Genomic DNA, 2442 nt, shown 5'->3' with positions numbered 1-2442 from the left:
CTGTCAGCCTTCATTCAGTCTAGGAAGGGCAAGGCACCTTTATACTGTGTGCCAGCATTTCACAAGCTTTTGTACAGGAAGCTTTCTAGTCTCAGGTCCCAACGTGACTGCGGTCCATTTTTCCACTTCTCACATCTAGTCGAGCTTGGCTAAAAATACTCCGCTGCCTTTGTCTCCTCAAATGGTTTCGATGATATGTCAATGTATACACCCAGCAAATTGATATAGTATCGCTAGCAAAGTCCTTTTAAAGAGGAAGTCTTTGGGAAGGCAGGACACGCTACAATAAGAGCCTCTGGCTATGCAAGGTCCAATGCCGTTGCTGTGGCAACCCCTGCCACCTCACTGAGTATCCAAATAAATAGTTCCTTCCTTTTTATTATTATTATTTTTTTCTTCTTACGTCGGGAGGGGGAAAACCAGTCATGGACATCTACTCGGAGTTCTGGAGTTACTGAAAAAGTGGGGCTTCCTAAAACAAAGAACCCAGGGCTGTGGGGGAAAGCCCACTCCCCTCCAAAGCTGCTGGTGTAAAATGGAACTGCGTCTTTCACCTTAGCAGCCAGTCGCTATAGCTTTGCAAAGAGAGCTCAGAAAGCAAGCTAGCTTCCTGGCCTGGGACCTCGCAGTCCCCGCCTAGGGCTGTGGCATCCCTGCGGGGATCCCTGTCCACACTCCCTCCAGCGCCATGGCTGAGCAGCCCGGGCTCCTGAGTTAAACAAAGAGACGGGTGTGCCTTTAAAAAAAAAAAAAATCCTTCTTTCCCCTCCGTGTAATAGGTGAAACGTGGAAAATTAATTACAGGAAATGCCACAGCAAAAATGCACCAGTATTTGTCTTTAAAGTGGTGCGGCCCCTCCTTCTGCAACCCCGCACCCCTCTCTCCACGGTTCTTCTGCAGCCCAGAGCAGCCAGACACCATCCCCCCCCCCCCCAAAACCCTTTTTATTATCAGTTGAATCACGTCTCGTGCCAAGCAAAAGGTCATTTCAGGTCATCTTAGAGACGAAAGGAAAGGACGAGGTAATGTATTTGAAGGTGCTGGAATTGGCAAGCCTATATATATATATATATACATTACATACGTACATTCATTGCATACATGCATGCATAGAGAGAGAGAGAGAGAGAGAGAGAGAGAGAGAGAGAGAGAGAGAGAGAGAGAGCGGGAGCGATGGGGGAGAGGGGAGGGGAGTGGGAACGCGAGAAGCGCCAGCTTTCTAACTAGGACATAGCTCTGCCAGGAAGACGCAAGGAATGTTTCAAAGCATGGCAAGCGCTGCGACCCAATCTGTAGCTAATTCCTTATAAAAATAAGAATGTGGTTTATAATTGTGTGGTGCCTGGAGGGTAATTAAAGTTTCTAATTGTTCTCTTCCAGAATCTCATTCTTGGCCATTCATCAGAGAGAAAAAATGTTGCCCAAGAAAGTGCATGTTCTGGAAGCAAGAGCCCTGTGTGGGGGTGGGGCGCGTTCCTGGGGAGCCTGGAATGTCTTGAGAGGAGTAGGGTTGGCTGCCTGAACCTCTGGAGAGGGGCACAGAGTAGGCACCCTACTAAGCAATATGTTTAAATATTTCTATCACAAGCAGGGATCTCTTTGTTTGGTGGTAAGGAAAAAATACTTTGCATAGACTATTTTTCTACACTTTACTAGAAAGGGGTAGCCTATTTTTTGAACTCTCTATTGGGAAGATGCCTTCTATGTCTTTTGAGTTTCTAATTCAATGCCGTTTCAATAAAGACAATTAGCTTTTCTGAATTCTTGCCAAGTACGTTTTTTGCCTTCTTTCCTTTCCCACTGTAGTATTTGAATGCCATATTAGCTTCACTGCTTTTCCCCCAAAGAAACACAGATTTTTTTTTTCAATAAGACACATTCCAACAGCAGTCTCTCAAGGAAATGGGAGGTTTGGCTAATAAATTATTTGCCTCCAGATTCCAAAAGCTTCTTACTGATAGAGGAATTTGAAAATGAGGTTGAGAACAGCAGCCTTTCTCTGCTCTTGGGTGGGCAATAATTCAGGAGTTAGGGTGCCAGAAACTCAGCCACAAAATACTTCCACTCTCTCAGTGACCTCCAGGTTCTTATGAATTTGATGAATGACATTCATGAAGCATAGATGGTTAAGGTTACAAAGATTTATTATAGGCCATTTAGACATAGACCTTATATAGCTTTAAGGGAAGAGAAAAGGATAGAGTTCCTGCCCAAGAGAGTGTTTCTGGGAATGGGAAAACTAACCTAGAGACCCAGATTTGGGTCTTTTATGGAAATTTACTGGATGAGGGTTGAATTGGTCAGTCAAACCCCCATTTCAGGTATCCAAGCACCACTACACTTTCAGGAAAGGATATAACCCCTTCTTGGAAGGGGTGATTATCTCTTCTGGGAAAGGAGTGGGAAAGAAGAGATAAGGAAAGATCAGACCTTCTGACATC

The 2442-nt window shown here is 44.8% G+C and overlaps 1 long non-coding RNA gene across 1 annotated transcript; it reads left to right on the top strand.

The window, feature by feature from the left end:
* The first annotated feature begins 900 nt into the window (after nucleotides 1-900).
* On the top strand, nucleotides 901-1762 carry LOC123459514. The gene is made up of 2 exons (XR_006636304.1): nucleotides 901-1023; nucleotides 1382-1762. It is a non-coding gene; the product is annotated as an uncharacterized LOC123459514 (long non-coding RNA).
* Nucleotides 1763-2442: the final 680 nt, after the last annotated feature.

This window comes from Jaculus jaculus, chromosome 3 (assembly GCF_020740685.1).
Source record: "Jaculus jaculus isolate mJacJac1 chromosome 3, mJacJac1.mat.Y.cur, whole genome shotgun sequence".
Lineage (NCBI taxonomy): Eukaryota > Metazoa > Chordata > Mammalia > Rodentia > Dipodidae > Jaculus > Jaculus jaculus.
This window is presented reverse-complemented; position numbering and strand designations above follow the sequence as displayed.